Source organism: Siphateles boraxobius, unplaced genomic scaffold (genome assembly GCF_051911475.1).
Source record: "Siphateles boraxobius isolate OS27281-9 unplaced genomic scaffold, OSU_SipBor_1 519, whole genome shotgun sequence".
Lineage (NCBI taxonomy): Eukaryota > Metazoa > Chordata > Actinopteri > Cypriniformes > Leuciscidae > Siphateles > Siphateles boraxobius.
Window position 1 is genome coordinate 1 of NW_027509163.1, and position 21,123 is coordinate 21,123.

Here is a 21,123-nt window from a genome sequence, read left to right on the forward strand (position 1 = left end):
TATAAGAAACATTGAGAGAACTTAAGAGAACTTAAGAGAATCCTGTTCTCCTCCATTGATGATGTCTTTCAAGATATCTCCCCTCTCCCCGAGACCAGGTGCTACCCCCTGGGGTACAGGAATTGACCCAAAGCAAACTCTAAAAAAATATTGGTGCAACCCTTTTGTTCTGGTCTGGGTATTTAAGGCTAGGTAACAGAGCAGTCTGGGGGAAACTATAACCAGGAAAATCCCCATGCAGTAGTTTATATGTTTATATGTTTATGAGTTTATAAGTTTAAATGAGTAAGAGTTCAGAGTTTATTAATTTATGAGTTTGAGTTCATAAGTGTATGATTTCATGAGTTTATAAGTGTATGAGTTTATAAGTTTATGAATTCATGAGTTCATAAGTGTATGAATTCATGAGTTTATAAGTGTACAAGTTTATGAGTATAGAGTTTATAAGTTTAAATGAGTAAGAGTTCAGAGTTTATTAATTTATGAGTTTGAGTTCATAAGAGTTTGAATTCATGAGTTTATAAGTGTATGAGTTTATAAGTGTATGAGTTTATGAGTTTAGAGTTCATAAGTTTAAATGAGTCTAAGACTTCAAGTTTAGAGTTTATTAATTTATTATGAGTTTAAGAGTTTAAGTAAGAGTTCAGTTTATTAATTTATGAGTTTAAGAGTTCATCATAAGTGTATGAATTCATGAGTTAATAAGTGTATGAGTTTATACGTTTATGAATTCATGAGTTCATAAGTGTATGAATTCATGAGTTTATAAGTGTACAAGTTTATGAGTATAGAGTTTATAAGTTTAAATGAGTAAGAGTTCAGAGTTTATTAATTTATGAGTTTGAGTTCATAAGAGTTTGAATTCATGAGTTTATAAGTGTATGAGTTTATGAGTTTAGAGTTTATAAGTTTAAATGAGTCTAAGAGTTCAAGTTTAGAGTTTATTAATTTATTATGAGTTTAAGAGTTTAAGTGTAGATAGATAAGTGTCATAGATAGATGAGTTTATTAGTTTAAATGAGTCTCAATGGCTCATATAGTATATAGAATGGCAGTTTGATTCAGTCTAGGGCTTCAAGGAGTTTAGATTTGAATTTTTGACAGTTGGCCAGTTTGAAAATCTGAACATTCCGCAATGAAAGTCAATTGGAGTTTTTTCCGACTTTGATCGTCATTTTTAGGAAAACCGTAAGTCCGATCAGTCTGAAAAGATATAGCAACTCGAGTCAGAACAGTTTGAGTGTCTGAGCCGAGTTTGGAGTATGTGGAGTTAAAGCTCTAGAAGGAGTTAGAGTCAGAATTTTTTCCGCTCAGAATAATAATAATAACTAGAATGTACATTTCCAGAAGAAAATGTGAAGTGGTGCTTGCAGTGGCAAAAATCGCCACTCGGTTGCTAGGGTGTGGTACATGATTGCATACGAGCCAACAAACATGTCTGTACTATGTTCTGGTGCTGAGATATGGCTTATTCATGTTGTTCAGGTGGTTGCTAGGGTGTTCTGAGTGGCTGCTATGCGGTTGCTAAGGTGTTTTGGGTGGTTGCTAGGGTATTCTGGGTGGTTGCTGGGGCGTTGCTAGGGTGTTCTGGGTGGTTGCTAGGCGGTTGCTAGGGTGTTTTGAGTGGTTGTTATGGTGTTGCTAAGCGGTTGCTAGGGTATTCTGGGTGGTTGATAGGGTGTTCTGAGTGGTTACTATGAGGTTGCTAGGTGGTTGCTATGAGGTTGCTAGGTGGTTGCTAGGGTGATCTGGGTGGTTGCTAGGGTGTTCTGGGTGGTTGCTATGATGTTGCTAGGTGGTTGCTAGGATATTCTGGGTGGTTGCTATGGTGTTGCTAGGCAGTTGCTAGGGTATATTGGGTGGTTGCTAGGGTGTTCTGGGCAGTTGCTAAGGTATTCTAGGTGGTTGCTATGATGTTACTAGGTGGTTGGTAGTTGTCACAGATGGTTACTATTGGAGTTCTTAGCATTTTCTTGGCATGATTTAGCACTTACCTAATTGCTATTAGCATGTAGCTATTCACAGCTAGCATGTGTAGCATGTTGGAAGTCCTGTTTGCTAGCATGAGTCAAAAGAACCAACCCCCATCTCTATACAATGTTCTGATGCAGAGATATAGGTCTTGCAAAATGGTTGCTAGGGTGCTCTGTTTGGTTGCTAGGGAGTGGCTTGGTAGCTGCCAGTCATGAAACTGAAAAGGCTGATTGTCAGTGTGAATGATATAAACCAACCAACTCCCATGCCTCTGTGACATTCAGAATGGAAGATATCCCTCTATGGATTTTGGTTGCTAAGGTGCTCGACAATGGTTGCTAGGGAGGGGCTACGTAGTGTTGCGGTGATTCATTATTGGTTGTTTACTGCCCCGAGTCAAACGAGTCCACCCTTGTGTTTCTATGACACTTCTATCCGGAGATATCCTTTTGATCTCTTTCAATAGAAGTCTATGGAACTTGTTGCTAAGGTGCTCTATATGGTTGCTAGGGCGTGGCTTAATAGCTTCACAATGATCCTGAGAGACTGATTGGTCATCTGAGTAAAATGAGCCCGTCCCCTTGTCTCTATGACACTGTGATCCAGAGCTATGTTCAATACAAAATCCCTATGCAATGTGTAGAACGGCCCATTTCATGGGCCGTCCTACACCATAGTAAGTCAATGGGGCATCTTTGAGCAGCTCCTGCCCCCAATGGTGCAACTTTTACCCCATTTTGAGGTATGTTCTTACAGAGCCTGTCAGCCTCTTCAAATGTGGCAAATCACACGTTTCTGTGAAATCTGATTTCTGAGCTATGACTCGTCAAAGTTTGTTGCAATGTTAAGTCTATGGGATTTTTATGGGCGCTTTTTTGCCCCTGGGGCAATTACCGTACCCCCGATCTCTTAGAAAAGATGTAGCACACCTCTCCTCAATAAGCCGCACGATTTGACACCTTTCTCAGGGGTCTGTGATGTCAGCATGTATTTATTATAACATAGTAAAAGATAGTTATTATAGAGTTATTATAGAGTTCTTAAAATCTTTATTAAAAAGTGCCTTTGGTATGGCCTAAGGTTGCTAGGGTGCTGTAATTGGTTGCTAGATTGAGGCTATGAGGATTTTAGACCATTACTTATTGGCTGCTTGATAATATAAATCCTCTGATGGAGAGAGAGGCAGAGAAATGCAGGGGTGTCAGGCCCTTTGTGTCTGTGTGTGAAAAAGTCGGTTGGGATTTGTAATTCTGAACATTCCGCAATGTTAAGTTAATTGGTTTTTCTTTGGCCGCTTTTTCGTCCGCTGTGCGAACATCGTACACCCGATCGCTTAGAAAAGTCATAGCACACCTCTCCTCAATGAGCCGCACGATTTGACGCCTCACTCAGGGGTCTGTGACAAAATTTGCGGGACGAGTTACGCGCCAAACTTTGTCCAGAATAATAATGAGAAGAATAATAAGTATGCACAATAACAATAGTGATGCCTTGCCTTTGGCAAGCACCACTAACTTGAAAAAGTTTGTCGAGACAAACTTTAAGTTGACTTTTGAAAGTTTTGACCAGAAAGTTTGAAGAAGTTTAAAGTAGTTTGAAGTTTAAATTAGTTTGAATTTTAAAGTAGTTTGAAGTTTAAATTATTTTAAAGTTTAAATTAGTTTAAAGTTTAAATTAGTTTAAAGTAGTTTAACGTAGTTTAAAGTTTTAAATAGTTTAAAGTTTAAAGTAGTTTAAAGTAGTTTAAAGTAATTTAAGGTTGCTAAGGTGTTTCTAGTGGGCTGCCAAGGTGTTCTGGTGGTTGCTGGGTGGTTGCTAAGGCATTTTGGGTGGTTGCTAGGGTGTTCTAGGTGGTTGCTAGGCAGTTGCTAGGGTGTTGTAAGGTATTTTGGGTGGTTGCTATGGTGTTCTAGAGTATTTTGCTTGGTTGCTAGGGTGTTGCTAGGGTGTTTTAAGGTATTTTGGGTGGTTGCTAGGGCGTTCTGGGAGGTTGCTAGGCAGTTGCTAGGGTGTTCTGGGGGTTGCTATGGTGTTATTAGTGTGCTTAAGGCTATTTTGGGTGGTTGCTAGGGTGTTAATAGGGTGTTTTAAGGTATTTTGGGTGGTTGCTAGGGTGTTCTGGGTGGTTGCTATGGTGTTGCTAGGGTGTTTTAGGCTATTTTGGGTGGTTGCTATGGTGTTGCTAGGGTGTTTTGAGGTATTTTGGGTGGTTGCTAGGGTGTTCTGGGTGGTTGCCAGGCAGTTGCTAGGGTGTTCTGGGTGGTTGCTATGGTGTTGCTAGGGTGTTTTAAGGTGTTCTGGGTAGTTGCTAGGCAGTTGCTAGGGTGTTCTGGGTAGTTCTTAGGCGGTTGCTAGGGTGTTCTAGATGGTTGCTTGGGTGTTCTATGGTGTTCTTGGTCGTTGCTATGGTGTTGCTATGGTGTTCTAGGCTATTTTGGGTGGTTGCTATGGTGTTGCTAGGGTGTTTTAAGGTATTTTGTGCCGTTGCTAGGCAGTTGCTATGGTGTTTTGGGTGGTTGCTATGGTGTTGCTAGGGTGTTCTATGGTAGTTTGGGTGGTTGCTATGGTGTTGTAAGGTATTTTGGGTGGTTGCTAGGCAGTTGCTAGGGTGTTCTGGATGGTTGCTAGGGTGTTCTGTGTGGTTGCTAGGCGATTGCTAGGGTGTTCTGGGTGGTTGCTATGGTGTTGCTAGGGTGTTTTAATGTGTTCTGGGTGGTTGCTAGGGTGTTTTGGGTGGTTGCTAGGGTGTTCTGGGTGGTTGCTATGGTGTTGCTAGGGTGTTGTAAGGTATTTTGGGTGGTTGCTAGGGTGTTCTGAGTGGTTGCTATGGTGAACTATTTATGAATTTAAAAGTTCATAAGTGAATGAATTTAGAAAAATTCATAATTGTATAAATTCATGAGTTCATAAGTTCAAATTCATGAAAAAGATTAGTTAGAAAGAAATAAAGATTAGTTAGAGAGAAAGAAAGATAGAGAGGTTAGAAAGAAAGATTAGGTAGAAAGAAAGAAAGAAAGAAAGAAAGACAGAAAGAAGGATTAGTTAGAAAGAAAGAAAGATGGATAAGTTAGAATAAAGAAAGATGGATAAGTTAGAAAGAAAGGAAGATGGATAAATTAGAAAGAAAGAAAAATGGATTAGTTAGATTAATTAGAAAGAAAAAGAAAGAAAGAAAGTTTAGTTAGAATGAAAGAAAGAATAGTTAGAAAGAAAGAAAGATTATTTAGAAAGAAAAAAGAAAGAAAGATAAGTTAGAAAGAAAGAAGGAAAGATAGATTAGTTAGAAAGAAAGATAGATTAGTTAGAAAGAATGAAAGAAAGATTAGTTAGAAAGAAAGATAGATTATTAGATAGATAGATAAGTTCATTAGTACATATAGAATGGTAGTTTAATTGAGTCTAGGGTTTCAAGGAGTTTAGATTTGAGTTTATTTGTTGTGCACTACTGGGCCACCGTAGTCTTGGCTCAATTTGAACTGTTGCAATGAAAGTCAATGGGATTGTTATGAGTTTTAATATTAATTTTTAAGAAAACCGTTAGTCCGATCAGTTAGAAAAGATATAGCAACTCGAGTCAGAACAGTTTGAGTGTCTGAGCCGAGTTTGGAGTATGTGGAGTTAAAGCTCTAGGAGGAGTTAGAGTCAGAATTTTTTTTTAAGTTGACTTTTGAAAGTTTTGACCAGAAAGTTTGAAGAAGTTTAAAGTAGTTTGAAGTTTAAATTAGTTTGAATTTTAAAGTAGTTTGAAGTTTTGACCAGAAAGTTTGAAGAAGTTTAAAGTAGTTTGAAGTTTAAATTAGTTTGAATTTTAAAGTAGTTTGAAGTTTAAATTATTTTAAAGTTTAAAATAGTTTAAAGTTTAAATTAGTTTAAAGTAGTTTAACGTAGTTTAAAGTTTTAAATAGTTTAAAGTTTAAAGTAGTTTAAAGTAGTTTAAAGTAATTTAAGGTTGCTAAGGTGTTTCTAGTGGGCTGCCAAGGTGTTCTGGTGGTTGCTGGGTGGTTGCTAAGGCATTTTGGGTGGTTGCTAGGGTGTTCTAGGTGGTTGCTAGGCAGTTGCTAGGGTGTTGTAAGGTATTTTGGGTGGTTGCTATGGTGTTCTAGAGTATTTTGCTTGGTTGCTAGGGTGTTGCTAGGGTGTTTTAAGGTATTTTGGGTGGTTGCTAGGGCGTTCTGGGAGGTTACTAGGCAGTTGCTAGGGTGTTCTGGGGGGTGCTATGGTGTTCTTAGTGTGCTTAAGGCTATTTTGGGTGGTTGCTAGGGTGTTAATAGGGTGTTTTAAGGTATTTTGGGTGGTTGCTAGGGTGTTCTGGGTGGTTGCTATGGTGTTGCTAGGGTGTTCTAGGCTATTTTGGGTGGTTGCTATGGTGTTGCTAGGGTGTTTTGAGGTATTTTGGGTGGTTGCTAGGGTGTTCTGGGTGGTTGCCAGGCAGTTGCTAGGGTGTTCTGGGTGGTTGCTATGGTGTTGCTAGGGTGTTTTAAGGTGTTCTGGGTAGTTGCTAAGCAGTTGCTAGGGTGTTCTGGGTAGTTCTTAGGCGGTTTTTAGGGTGTTCTAGATGGTTGCTTGGGTGTTCTATGGTGTTCTTGGTGGTTGCTATGGTGTTGCTATGGTGTTCTAGGCTATTTTGGGTGGTTGCTATGGTGTTGCTAGGGTGTTTTAAGGTATTTTGTGCCGTTGCTAGGCAGTTGCTATGGTGTTTTGGGTGGTTGCTATGGTGTTGCTAGGGTGTTCTATGGTAGTTTGGGTGGTTGCTATGGTGTTGTAAGGTATTTTGGGTGGTTGCTAGGCAGTTGCTAGGGTGTTCTGGATGGTTGCTAGGGTGTTCTGTGTGGTTGCTAGGCGATTGCTAGGGTGTTCTGGGTGGTTGCTATGGTGTTGCTAGGGTGTTTTAATGTGTTCTGGGTGGTTGCTAGGGTGTTTTGGGTGGTTGCTAGGGTGTTCTGGGTGGTTGCTATGGTGTTGCTAGGGTGTTGTAAGGTATTTTGGGTGGTTGCTAGGGTGTTCTGGGTGGTTGCTATGGTGAACTATTTATGAATTTAAAAGTTCATAAGTGTATGAATTTAGGAAAATTCATAATTGTATAAATTCATGAGTTCATAAGTTCAAATTCATGAAAAAGATTAGTTAGAAAGAAATAAAGATTAGTTAGAGAGAAAGAAAGATAGAAAGATTAGGTAGAAAGAAAGATTAGGTAGAAAGAAAGACAGAAAGAAGGATTAGTTAGAAAGAAAGAAAGATGGATAAGTTAGAAAGAAAGAAAGATGGATAAGTTAGAAAGAAAGGAAGATGGATAAGTTAGAAAGAAAGAAAAATGGATTAGTTCGATTAATTAGAAAGAAAAAGAAAGAAAGAAAGTTTAGTTAGAATGAAAGAAAGAATAGTTAGAAAGAAAGATTATTTAGAAAGAAAAAAGAAAGATAAGTTAGAAAGAAAGAAGGAAAGATAGATTAGTTAGAAAGAAAGAAAGATAGATTAGTTAGAAAGAAAGAAAGAAAGATTAGTTAGAAAGAAAGATAGATTATTACATAGATAGATAGATAGATAGATAGATAGATAGATCTATTAGTACATATAGAATGGTAGTTTAATTGAGTCTAGGGTTTCAAGGAGTTTAGATTTGAGTTTATTTGTTGTGCACTACTGGGCCACCGTAGTCTTGGCTCAATTTGAACTGTTGCAATGAAAGTCAATGGGATTTTTATGAGTTTTAATATGAATTTTTAAGAAAACCGTTAGTCCGATCAGTTAGAAAAGATATAGCAACTCGAGTCAGAACAGTTTGAGTGTCTGAGCCGAGTTTGGAGTATGTGGAGTTAAAGCTCTAGGAGGAGTTAGAGTCAGATTTTTTTCCGCTCCGAAGAATAATAATAACTAGAAAAAGTTCGTCGAGACAAACTTTAAGTTGGCTTGTGAAAGTTTGGACCAATAAGTTTGAAGAAGTTTAAATTAGTTTAAAGTTTAAATTAGTTTGAATTTTAAAGTAGTTTGAAGTTGAAATTAGTTTAAAGTAGTTTGAAGTTTAAATTAGTTTATAGTTTAAATTAGTTTAAAGTTTAAATAAGTTTAAATTAGTTTAAAGTTAAAAGTAGTTAGAAGTTTAAATTAGTTTAAAGTTTAAAGTAGTTTGAAGTTTAAAGTAGTTTGAAGTTTAAAGTAGTTTGAAGTTTAAAGTAGTTTGAAGTTTGAAGTAGTTTGAAGTTTAAATTAGTTTATAGTTTAAATTAGTTTGAAGTTTATATTAGTTGCTAGGGTGTTCTGGGTGGTTGCTAGGGTGTTCTGGGTGGTTGCCAGGCAGTTGCTAGGGTGTTCTGGGTGGTTGCTATGGTGTTGCTAGGGTGTTGTAAGGAATTTTGGGTGGTTTCTATGGTGATGCTAGGGTGTTTTAAGGTATTTTGGGTGGTTGCTAGGGTGTTATGGGTGGTTGCTAGGGTGTTCTAGGGTATTTTGGGTGGTTGCTATGGTGTTGCTAGGGTGATTTAAGGTATTTTGGGTGGTTGCCAGGGTGTCCTGGGTGGTTGCTAGGCAGTTGCTAGGGTGTTCTGGGTGGTTGCTATGGTGTTGCTAGGCTGTTTTTTGGGTGGTTTCTAGGGTGTTCTGGGTTGTTGCTAGGCAGTTGCTAGGGTGTTCTGGATGGTTGCTATGGTGTTCTAGGCTTTTTTGGGTGGTTGCTATGGTGTTGCTAGGATGTTTTAAGGTATTTTGGGTGGTTGCTAGGGTGTTCTGGGTGGTTGCTATGGTGTTGCTAGGGTGATTTAAGGTAATTTGGGTGGTTGCTAGGGTGTTCTGGGTGGTTGCTAGGCAGTTGCTAGGGTGTTGCTATGGTGTTCTAGGGTATTGTGGGTGGTTGCTATGGTGTTGCTAGGGTGATTTAAGGTATTTTGGGTGGTTGCTAGGGTGTTATGGGTGGTTGCTAGGCAGTTGCTAGGGTGTGCTGGGTGGTTGCTATGGTGTTGCTAGGGTATTCTATGGTATTTTGGGTGGTTGTTATTGGGTCCCCAGGGTGTTATGGGTGGTCGCTAGGCGGATGCTAAGGTATTTTGAGTGGTTGCTAGGGTGTTCTGGGTGGTTGCTATGGTGTTTTGGGTGGTTGCTAGGGTGTTCTAAGGTATTTTAGGTGGTTTCTATTGTGTTGCTAGGGTGTTCTAAGGCAAGGCAAGGCAAGGCAAGTTTATTTATATAGCACATTTCATACACAATGGTAATTCAAAGTGCTTTACATAGAAGAAATTAAAATAATCAAAAGAAATCAGAATACTTAAAACAGTTTAGAATAAAAGATAAAATACAGAAATAATCACATGAAATCAGAGTAATTAAAACATAAAATAAAATACAGTGCAAACAGTCGGACGAACAGTGGCACAGTGCTCATTCAGTAAATGCACAGCTAAACAGATGTGTTTTGAGTCTGGATTTGAATGTGACTACTGTAGGAGCACATCTAATCTCTTCTGGAAGCTGGTTCCAGCTGCGGCTGGCATAATAGCTAAAAGCAGACTCGCCATGCTTAGAGTGAACCCTTGGTATTTCTAGCCGATGTGATCCTAATGATCTGAGTGATCTGTTGGGTTTATATTCAGTGAGCATATCTGCAATGTATTTAGGTCCTAGGCCATTGAATGATTTATATACCAGTAATAATACTTTAAAATCAATCCTAAATGTAACTGGCAGCCAGTGTAAAGACCTGAGTACTGGTGTGATGTGTTCATATTTTCTGGTTCTGCTCAGAATCCTAGCAGCAGCGTTCTGTATGAGCTGCAACTGTCTTATGGTCTTTTTGGGAAGGCCAGTGAGAAGTCCATTACAATAATCCACCCTACTGGTGATGAAAGCATGCACAAGTTTTTCTAAGTCTTGACTGGAAACAAAGCATCTAATTCTTGCAATGTTTTTCAGGTGATAGTATGCTGATTTAGTTATTGCTTTGACATGACTACTGAAACTAAGGTCTGACTCTAGAGACACACCCAGATTCCTGACTTGATTTTTAGTTGTTTGACCCCTAGACTGAAGGTATGCGTTCACCTTGAGAACTTCATCTTTGTTTCCAAACGCAATGACTTCAGTTTTGTCTTTGTTTAACTGGAGAAAGTTTTGGCACATCCAATTGTTTACTTCATCAATGCATTGGCAAAGGGAGTCAATGGGGCTGTAATTGTTAGGCGATAGGGATAAGTAGAGCTGTGTGTCGTCTGCATAGCTATGGTAAGCGATTTGGTTCCTTCTCATTATTTGGCTCATTGGGAGCATGTACAGGTTGAATAGGAGTGGCGCTAGAATTGAGCCTTGAGGGACTCCGCATGTCATGGATGTCCACTCAGACTTATGGTCTCCTATACTCACATAATAACCTCTGCCTCCTAAGTATGACCTGAACCATTTTAGGACTATCCCAGAAAGCCCGACCCAGTTTTCCAGCCTGTCAAGAAGTATTTTGTGATCGACAGTGTCAAATGCAGCACTGAGGTCGAGTAGTACCAGCACTGATAATTTGCCTGTATCAGTATTTAAGCGAATATCATTTATTATCTTTATGAGCGCTGTCTCTGTACTGTGGTGCGGTCGGAAATCAGATTGAAAATGGTCAAAGTATCCATTCGAGCTTAAGAATTTGTTCAGCTGATTGAAGACAACTTTTTCAATGATCTTGCCTATGAAAGGAAGATTTGAGATCGGTCTATAGTTGTTGTAGGGTATGGACCAATCAGACAAATACTATTTATTCATTATATACAAAGGTTTATGAAACTCCTCACACAGCCCAAATGAACAAACACAGTGAAAGAAACAGTGTCATGTTACAGGGCATGATAAGGAGATTTTACGACCTCCGAGGAATGTGGCCACATACTCAAGAGAGAGACTATGAAACAGAAACCCTCTTTAAAACAGACTTTGCTGCGTTAATCATAGACTAACTGATCTATAAATGAACATGCATAAAACTGTGAAAGAAACAGTGTAAATGGTTTACTGTCTCGTGTACTATTAGGTATATATTATGGTATGTATCCTGGTATACAACCAACTAACGATCACTGTAACCTCACCTGTATAATGCCTCCTACCTAAATAATCCTCATTTAATGACTCACACTTTGATGTACATCACCTTCTTCTAGAATGCAGTGTGGATGTGTTATAGCTATTTTAGCATTAATGAAGGTATAATCATATTATGGGACAAAGATCCGTAAATCAACTAAGAGCCACTTTCCCTCTCAGACATGTCCCCTTTCTGATTGGTCGAGTTCAACCCTTAGGGGAGGATCTTCTCCAGGCCTTATTAGAGACAGTCCACATGTGACCTCCCTCTCTTAGTTTTTTCATCCAGCCGCAACACTGTTCTGGTGAGACTGGGGAGCCCCCTCCCCCTCCACGGGGCCCCAAGGGCCCAGCAGGCCTCGATTCCAACCAGAGGTGGGCTCAGGCAGGAGAGAGAAGACTCTCTCACAAAGAACCAAGGACAATCTCAGGAGTTTGGAACAAAGACTCTAACCAACAACGACTCCAATCACCCATCCTTTTGACTTCCTCACTTCCAATCATGCGTTCCTGGAGAAAGAGAACGCTCAACCAACTTCCACTTGACGCTGCCGGAACCATCAACGACTTCAATTTTCAACAACTTCAAGAATTGTTCCCATTACAAATGTAAGTATTCAATTCAATGAAATGTGAAAATGAAATTCTGATGGTTCTTCTCATAGACCCTCTTCCGGTTTCCAATTTCATCCTATCACTAACCTATTTATGTATTCATGTGTGTATGTTGTTTAGTTTATTTATATTCATATAAATATCTATATTTAGTTAATAAAACTTGTACATAATATGTATTTGGTTCTGTTTTGTTTGCAATACAAGTCACTTTACGATCACGGTTTTTGCTACTGGCTCAAAGTACTGTACAGGCGAAGAAATAATTATTCTTCGGTGGCCATGGAAGATACCCTTTATTAGAATAAATTAATAAATCAAATGAGTTCGTTGGAAGAACTGATTAATTGATTGTAATATTAATTCAGCCACATCAAGTTAATCCAATTAACTGACCCAAATATTTATAATTAATAATAACAAGATATTATTGATTATTAATATTTCCAAAAAGCTGAGTTCCTTACATTGTTTAATATGGTCTTATCCAGATTGCTCTTTTTAAGGAGGGGCTTGACAACAGCAGTTTTCAGGAAGGTCGGAAAACTCCCAGAGAGAAGTGAGGCATTTACCACTTCTAGGAGATCTGCTTCTAAGCTGTGTAACACATTTTTGAAAAAAGATGTGGGAAGTGTGTCAAGGGCGCAGGTTGATGTTTTTAGGTGCTGTACGGTTTCTTTCAAAATTTTGCCATCAATTTCTTCGAAATCAGACATAGTGGCTACTTTCTCAGGCTGTTGTCTGATCTGCCTGACCCCAGCGCAACTCAAGGATGAGCTGATCACCTTTCTGATATTATTGATTTTCTCAGAGAAGAAAGAAGCAAACTCACTGCACTTTCTCACTGAGAGCATTTCACTGGGAATCTGGCTTGGGGGGTTTGTCAGTCTCTCTACAGTAGCAAAAAGAGTGCGCGCGTTGTTTTTATTGCTGTTTATAATATTCGAGAAGAAAGTCTGTCTAGCTTTGCCTAGTTCCTTATTGAAAGCATGGATGCTGTCTTTGTAGATGTTATAATGGACTACAAGTTTTGTCTTCCGCCACATGCGCTCTACTTTTCTGCATTGTCTTTTCATATTTTGCACTGCTGTTGAGTTTCTCCAAGGTGCTTTTTGTCTGCCACTCTTCTTCCTGACTTTCACAGGAGCAATATCATCAATTACACTCTTAACTTTTGAGTTAAAAGAATCAAGGAGAAAATCAACAGAGTCAGCAGATAAGCTTGGTGTTAAAGATATAGCCTTCATAAATAGTACACTAGTGTTCTCATTTAAGCATCTCTTCTTGACAGACACAGATCTAGCTTCAATGGCAGGAGAGATCAATATATCAAAGAAAATACAGAAATGATCAGACAGTGCTACATCCTTAATAACAATTGATGAAATGTTCAGACCCTTACTGATAAGTAAATCTAGAGTGTGTCCACGATTATGTGTGGGTCCATGTACATGCTGAGTCAGATCAAACGTTTTTAAAACAGTTTTGATTTCTTTTGCCATATTGTTTTCTGGATTATCTATGTGAATGTTAAAATCTCCAGCAATGGCAAAGCAGTCAAACTCTGAGGAAATTGTTGATAGCAGTTCTGTTAAGTTCTCAGCAAAAGCTGGAGAGTATTTTGGAGGCCTGTAAACAATGATAAGTAAAATGCGTGGAGCACCTTTTAACACAATACCCAGATATTCGAAAGACGGGTATTTCCCAAATGATATTTGCTTACATTGATAGACATCTTTATAAAGAGCAGCTAAACCTCCGCCTCTTCTGACAGCTCTGCAGACACTCATAAAAGTAAAGTTAGGAGGGGCTGTTTCATTGAGGACTGTTGCACTGCAACTTTCTTCTAGCCAAGTTTCATTTAGCAACATAAAATCCAGGTTGTATGTGGTTATTAAGTCGTTGACTATAAGTGATTTATTTTTAAGTGAGCGGATGTTTAAAAGTGCTAACTTAACAGTCTTACTTTTTGTCCCCACAGCAATCTTAGTATGTCGTGTAATAGGCACCAGATTAGATGGGTTTGCTGTACGGCTTTTGAAGGCCTTAGACTTTCTATCATGTAATCGAACAGCAATAAAAAGATACAGGCACACTGGGTTCCCGCTTGTTCTGTAAACATTTGAGAAAGTTATTGTTATCATAGCGGGGACCCGACACATATCACTGAGAGCTGGTATCAGTTGTTTTTGGTTCACCTCGAGCCGCCGGAGGAGGGTGTGGGCCCTGGCGCTGTGGCAGAGGCCGAAGAGCTCTCACAGGAGGAGGGGGAGGGCGAGCTGGGCCCGCAGGCTTTGGTGGTTGTGGGGCCTGACGTTTTTTGGTTGGTATCTGGGGGCTCGCAGCAAAAGAGTGGGATAGTCTAGTTCCAGCATGCACTAGTTGTTCCATTTTCTCTGAGAAGCACAGAAGTGGAGATGCTGGAGAGAGAGATAACGTTTCCGGTGAGTGGGGTGTTTGCTCTGGTGTTATTGGAGGCTGTAATATGAGGCTGTAATATGCTGTCCTGGTTTCCCTGGGTGTTTTCCAGAAAGTCGTCCTTGGGTGCTGTATCTTGGAGAAGTGCTAGTAAGTCACAGTCTGTCTGTGGTGAGCTCTGTGGGCAGGGCTCAGCTGAGATTGTGTCCGTGAGCAGAGGTTGTTGTGGCTGAGTGGTGTTATCACTGTCCTTGTGTGATGTGTCAACCGCATGTCCATTCAGGTGCTGAAGTGAAATCCTGTGGTCATTCATACTGTATCCAGGTGTGTGTGTGCCATTCAGGTTGAGTGGATTGGCACACATTGCAGAAGGATGACGGAGGGAGAAGTAGATATTGTCCTTTAGCACTCTTGAACCAAGTTTGTTTGGGTGGTGGCCATCCTGTTGAAACAGTTGCCTCTGACTCCAGAAAAGATTGAAGTTGTCAATAAAGTTCACTCCTTTTATATTGCAGTTTTTTGCAGCCATGTATTAAGCCCAAGCAACCGTGAAAACCTGTTTGTTCCTCTTGCTGGGAGTGGTCCACTGATGAATGTCTGAACTTTCAGTCTTTTAAGTGTTTCAAAAAGTTCATTGAAATCCTTTTTAAGAAGTTCCGACTGCTCTTTATGAATATCATTCTTCCCCACATGAATGATGAGTCGATTTGCAGTCTTATGTTTCATCAAAATGTTCTGAAGTTCTCTGTTTACATCAGATGTTGTTGCTTGTGGAAGGCAGCACGTTGTTGTATCCCTGCTATTAATGTTTCTGATTAATGTTTCGCCCACTATCAGAGTCCTGGGCCCGGCTGCGCTCTGAGCTGAGTGCCGCTGTCTGCTCGACCTTGAGCCCCAGTTAGCATCAGTGTTAGCTACTGGCTGATTCAGTCTGTGTTCGATCACATTCATCAAATTTGGGGATTCCTCATTCATTAATACTTCAAATCTGTTCTCAAGATGTATAGGCGGTGGTAGGAGACCAGTGTTTGCAGTCCTTGTCAGAGCCGTATCTGGGGTAGAGGATGCTACTGCAGTAATATGTGATGCTCGTGACAATCTGATGTCTCGAGTGCCTTTGGGTCTTGCACCCTGTTTGTGCCATCGATTAGTAAGTCGATTGGCTTGTTTCTCTACACTCAGTATGGCCTGTCGAGAAGCACTAGATTCATGGGACTCACCGGCTGTATGCTGAGGACATCCATGACGAAGCTCTGTTGTGTGTTCCGTTTGGTTTGGTGGTCCCGCAATTAACTTTGTTTCAAGAATTGCAATCCTTTGTAAAAGTCTGTGGCAGTTGGAGCAGCCAGAGGAGGCATTTTCTTATCCTTATGAATGTAGGCAGTTGTGTTTTCTCTTCCCCGGAATGTAAGCTTTCAGTGGGAGGCTGGTCGAATAAAATAATTCTGCTTTTTTTTGTAGTAATCCAAGCATTTGAGCACTGTGCTGATTTGCTGTTAAAAAGTTAAAATTAGGTGATAAAAGGAGATAAAATATAGAAATATAAAAGCGATAGAGCAAAGTGCGGAGCAGTAAGCGAGAGCGTCCGAACAGTAGCTGAGCAGGAAGTCATCCTGCCAGTCATCCCAAAATACCTAAGGTATTTTGAGTGGTTGCTAGGGTGTTCTGGGTGGTTGCTATGGTGTTGCTAGGGTGTTCTAAGGTATTTTAGGTGGTTGCTATGATGTTGCTAGGGTGTTCTAAGGTATTTTGGGTGGTTGCTAGGGTGTTCAGGGTGGTTGCTATGGTGTTGCTAGGGTGTTCTAGGGTATTTTGGGTGGTCGATATGGTGTCGATAGGGTGATTTAAGGTATTTTGGGTGGTTGCTAGGGTGTTCTGGGTGGTTGCTAGGCAGTTGCTAGGGTGTTCTGGGGGTTGCTATGGTGTTGCTAGGGTGTTCTAAGGTATTTTAGGTGGTTGCTATGATGTTGCTAGGATGTTCTAAGGTATTTTGGGTGGTTGCTAGGGTGTTCTGGGTGGTTGCTATGGTGTTGCTAGGGTGTTCTAGGGTATTTTGGGTGGTTGCTATGGTGTTGCTAGGGTGATTTAGGGTATTTTGGGTGGTTGCTAGGGTGTTCTGGGTGGTTGCTAGGCAGTTGCTAGGGTGTTCTGGGGGTTGCTAGGGTGTTCTAGGGTATTTTGGGTGGTTGCTATGGTGTTGCTAGGGTGTTTTAAGGTATTTTGGGTGGTTGCTAAAAAGAAAGAATGATAGATAGAAAGATTAGTTAGAAAGAAAGAGAGAAAGATAGATAGAAAGATTAGTTAGAAAGAAAGAGAGAAAGAAAGAAAGAGAGAAAGATTAGTTAGAAAGAAAGAAATATTAGTTAGAAAGAAAGATTAGTTAGAATGAAAGAAAGTTAGAAAGGAAGATTAGTTAGAAAGAAAGAAAGAAAGATTGAAAGAAAGATTAGAAAGAAAGAAAGATAGAAAGATTAGTTAGAAAGAAAGAAAGAAAGATTAGTTAGAAAGAAATAGATTAGTTAGAAAAGAAAGAAAGAAAGAAAGATTAGTTAGAAAGAAAGATTAGAAAGAGAGAAAGAAAGAAAGATAGAAAGATTAGTTAGAAAGATAGAAAGATTAGTTAGAAAGAAAGAAAGATTAGTTAGAAAGAAAGATTAGTTAGAAAGAAAGATAGAAAGTAAAATTAGTTAGAAAGAAAGAAAGAAAGATTAGAAAGAAAGAGAGAAAGATAGATAGAAAGATTAGTTAGAAAGATTAGTTAGAAAAAGAAAGATTAGTTAGAAAGAAATAGATTAGTTAGAAAAGAAAGAAAGAAAGGAAGTTAGAAAGAAAGATTAGAAAGAAAGAAAGATTAGTTAGAAAGAAAGATTAGTTAGAAAGAAATAGATTAGTTAGAAAAGAAAGAAAGAAAGATTAGTTAGAAAGAAAGATTAGAAAGAGAGAAAGAGAGAAAGAAAGATTAGTTAGAAAGAAAGAAAGGAAGTAAGAAAGAAAGATTAGAAAGAAAGAAAGATAGAAAGATTAGTTAGAAAGAAAGATTAGTTAGAAAGAAAGAAAGAAAATTAGTTAGAAAGAAAGATTAGTAAGAAAAAAATAGATTAGTTAGAAAAGAAAGAAAGAAAGATTAGTTAGAAAGAAAGATTAGTTAGAAAGAAAGAAAGAAAGTTAGAAAGAAAGATTAGAAAGAAAGAAAGATTAGTTAGAAAGAAAGATTAGTTAGAAAGAAAGAGAAAGAAAGAAAGATTAGTTAGAAAGAAAGAAAGTTAGAAAGAAAGATTAGAAACAAAGAAAGAAAGAAAGATAGAAAGATTAGTTAGAAAGAAAGATTAGTTAGAAAGAAAGAAAGAAAGAAAGAAAGAAAGATTAGTTAGAAAGAAAGAAAGAAAGAAAGAAAGAAAGAAAGAAAGATTAGTTAGAAAGAAATAGATTAGTTAGAAAAGAAAGAAAGAAAGAAAGATAGATTAGTTAGAAAAGAAAGAAAGATAGATTAGTTAAAATAAAGAAAGATAGAAAGAAAGATAGATTAGTTAGAAAGAAAGAAAGATTAGTAAGAAAGAAAGAAGGATTAGTTAGAAAAAAAGAACAAAATATAGATTAGTTAGAAAGAAAGAAAAAGATCGATAGATAGATAAAATAATCAGATGATAGATAGATAGATAGATAGATAAAATAGTCAGATGATAGATAGATAGAAATAGTTAGATGATAGAAAGATTAGTAAGAATGAAAGAAAGAGAGAAAGAAAAAGAGAGAGAAAGAAAGATTTAAAAAAAAGAATGGGTAGATAGATAGATAGATTGATAGATAGATAGATAGATAGATAGATAGATACATAGAGAGATGAGTGTCATAGATGAGTTTATTAGTTTAAATGAGTCTCAATGGCTCATATAGTATATAGAATGGTGTGCTAGGCAGTTGCTAGGGTGTTCTGGGGTTGCTAGAGTGTTTCTAGGGTGTTCTGAGGTATTTTGGGTGGTTGCTATGGTGTTGCTAGGTGGTTCTAGGATATTTTGGGTGGTTGCTATAGTGTTGCTAGGGTGTTTTAGGGTATTTTAGGTGGTTGCTAGGCTGTTGCTAGGGCGTTCTGGGTGGTTGCTATGGTGTTGCTAGGGTGTCCTAAGGTATTGTGGGTGGTTGCTATGGTGTTGCTAGGGTGTTCTAAGGTATTTTGGGTGGTTGCTAGGGTGTCCTGGGTGGTTGCTAGGGTGTTGCTAGGGTGTTTTAAGGTATTTTGGGTGGTTGCTAGGATGTTCTGGGTGGTTGCTAGGGTGTTCTAGGGTATTTTGGGTGGTTGCTATGGTGTTGCTAGGGTGATTTAAGGTATTTTGGGTGGTTGCTATGGTTTTGCTAGGGTGTTCTAAGGTATTTTGTGTGGTTGCTATGGTGTTGCTAAGGTGTTTTAAGGTATTTTGGGTGTTCTGGTGGTTGCTAGGGTGTTGCTAGGGTGTTCTAGGTTTTTTATGTGGTTGTTATGGTGTTGCTAGGATGTTTAAGGTATTTTGGGTGGTTGCTAGGGTGTTCTGGGTGGTTGCTAGGCAGTTGCTAGGGTTTTCTGGTAGTTGCTAGGGTGTTGCTAGGGGTGTTCTAGGGTATTTTGGGTGGTTGCTATGGTGTTGCTAGGGTGATTTAAGGTATTTTGGGTGGTTGCTAGGGTGTTCTGGGTGGTTGCTAGGCAGTTGCTAGGGTGTTCTGGGGGTTGCTAGGCAGTTGCTAGGGTGTTCTAGGGTATTTTGGGTGGTTGCTATGGTGTTGCTAGGGTGTTTTAAGGTATTTTGGGTGGTTGTTAGGGTGTTCTGGGTGGTTGCTAGGCAGTTGCTAGGGTGTTCTAGGGTATTTTGGGTGGTTGCTATGGTGTTGCTAGGGTTTTTTAAGGTATTTTTGTTGGTTGCTAGGGTGTTCTGGGTGTTGTATGGTATTTTGGGTGGTTGCTAGGCAGTTGATAGGGTGTTCTGGGTGGTTGCTATGGTGAACTATTTATGAATTTAATGAATTTATGAAAATTCATAAGTGTATGAATTCATGAGTTTATAAGTTTATGAGTTTATGTGTACGAGTTTATGAGTTTAGAGTTTATAAGTTTAAATGAGTAAGAGTTCAGAGTTTATTAATTTATCAGTTTGAGTTCATAAGTGTATGAATTCATGAGTTTATAAGTGTACGAGTTTATGAGTTTAGAGTTTATAAGTTTAAATGAGTAAGAGTTCAGAGTTTATTAATTTATGAGTTTGAGTTCATAAGAGTTTGAATTCATGAGTTTATAAGTGTATGAGTTTATAAGTGTATGAGTTTATGAGTTTAGAGTTTATAATTTTAAATTAGTCTAAGAGTTCAAGTTTAGAGTTTATTAATTTATTATGAGTTAAAGAGTTTAAGTGTAGATAGATAAGTGTCATAGATATATGAGTTTATTAGTTTAAATGAGTCTCAATGGCTCATAGTATATAGAATGGCAGTTTGATTCAGTCTAGGGCTTCAAGGTATTTAGATTTGAATTTTTGACAGTTGGGGAGTTTGAAAATCTGAACATATCGCAATGTTAAGTCAATGGGAGTTTTTTCCGAGTTTGATCGTCATTTTTAGGAAAACCGTAAGCCCGATCAGTTAGAAAAGATATAGCACACTAAGTCAGAACAGTCTGAGTGTCTGAGCCGAGTTTGGAGTTTGTAGAGTTAAAGCTCTAGGAGGAGTTAGAGTCAAAAATTTTAGTGGTAATAAAAAGAATAATAGTAATAATAAGTTTAAATAGGATTTCAGTAAGTTGGCTCTCACAAGCCAACTTAACTAGAAAAAGTTCGTCGAGACAAACTTTAAGTTGGCTTGTGAAAGTTTGGACCAGAAAGTTTGAAGAAGTATAAAGTAGTTTGAAGTTTAAATTAGTTTATAGTTTAAATTAGTTTAAATTTTAAATAAGTTTAAAGTTTAAATTAGTTTGAATTTTAAAGTAGTTTGAAGTTTATATTAGTTGCTAGGGTGTTCTGGGTGGTTGATAGGGTGTTCTGGGTGGTTGCGAGGCAGTTGCTAGGGTGTTCTGGGTGGTAGCTATGGTGTTGCTAGGGTGTTGTAAGGTATTTTGGGTGGTTGCTATGGTGTTGCTAGGGTGTTTTAAGGTATTTTGGGTGGTTGCTAGGGTGTTCTGGGTGGTTGCTATGGTGTTGCTAGGGTGTTCTAGGGTATTTTGGGTGGTTGCTATGGTGTTGCTAGGGTGATTTAAGGTATTTTGGGTGGTTGCCAGGGTGTTCAGGGTGGTTGCCAGGGTGTTCAGGGTGGTTGCTAGGGTGTTCAGGGTGGTTGCTAGGCAGTTGCTAGGGTGTTCTGGGTGGTTGCTATGGTGTTGCTAGGGTGTTCTAGGCTTTTTTGGGTGGTTGCTATGGTGTTGCTAGGATGTTTTAAGGTATTTTGGGTGGTTGCTAAGGTGTTCTGGGTGGTTGCTATGGTGTTGCTAAGGTGTTCTAGGGTATTTTGGGTGGTTGCTAGGGTGTTCTGGGTGGTTGCTAGGCAGTTGCTAGGGTGTTCTAGTGGTTGCTAGGGTATTTTGGGTGGTTTCTATGGTGTTGCTAGGGTGATTTAAGGTATTTTGGGTGGTTGCTAGGGTGTTCTGGGTGGTTGCTAGGCAGTTGCTAGGGTGTTCTGGGTAGTTGCTATGGTGTTGCTAGGTTGTTCTAGGCTATTTTGGGTGGTTGCTATGGTGTTATGGGTGGTTGCTAGGCAGTTGCTAGGGTGTTCTGGGTGGTTGCTATGGTGTTTCTAGGGTATTTTGGGTGGTTGCTATGGTGTTGCTAGGGTGTTTTAAGGTATTTTGGGTGGTTGCTAGGCAGTTGCTAGGGTGTTCTGGGTGGTTGCTATGATGTTGCTAGGGTATTCTATGGTATTTTGGATGGTTGCTATGGTGTTGCTAGGCTTTTTTAAGGTATTTTGAGTGGTTGCTAGGGTGTTCTGCGGGGTTGTTAGGCAGTTGCTAGGGTGTTCCAAGGTTTTTTGGGTGGTTGCTAGGGTGTTCTGGGTGGTTGCTATGGTGAACTATTTATGAGTTTAAAAGTTCATAAGTGTATGAATTCATGAAAGTTC

The 21,123-nt window shown here is 39.0% G+C and overlaps 1 long non-coding RNA gene across 1 annotated transcript; it reads left to right on the forward strand.

Moving 5' to 3' along the window:
* Positions 1-7,123: 7,123 nt before the first annotated feature.
* On the forward strand, positions 7,124-19,459 carry LOC143713523 (uncharacterized). The gene is made up of 4 exons (XR_013195106.1): positions 7,124-7,165; positions 17,035-17,096; positions 17,286-17,899; positions 19,437-19,459. It is a non-coding gene; the product is annotated as an uncharacterized LOC143713523 (long non-coding RNA).
* Positions 19,460-21,123: the final 1,664 nt, after the last annotated feature.